The following is a 358-nucleotide window of genomic DNA, read 5'->3' on the forward strand; positions in this document are numbered from 1 at the left end:
TCTAAAAGCATGCATATAAAGATTAAAAATTCTTAAGTTTGTGTAGTAAAATCTATCCAAGTACACTTTCTGAATGGAACTTTGACAACTCTTCTCTTTCTCTTGGCTTTGAGTTTTTATAATTTACAGAGCCAGTAGAGGGAAAATATGGACTTGGTGACAGAATTAAGGTTGAGATAGAATGACAGAATTTTGTGCAATCAGTAATTTATTCTTGGCAAACACCTCTTACAAGAAACACAAACAGTGATTACACACATGAATTTCACCTGATGGTATGCATAGGCATAAGATAGATTACATCTGTGTAAAGAATTTTTGAGACACTAAACATCAACAGTGAAAACTAGGCCAGGTA

This window comes from Elephantulus edwardii, unplaced genomic scaffold (genome assembly GCF_000299155.1).
Source record: "Elephantulus edwardii isolate Elephantulus edwardi_28Jun2011 unplaced genomic scaffold, EleEdw1.0 scaffold00078, whole genome shotgun sequence".
Taxonomy (NCBI): Eukaryota; Metazoa; Chordata; class Mammalia; order Macroscelidea; family Macroscelididae; genus Elephantulus; species Elephantulus edwardii.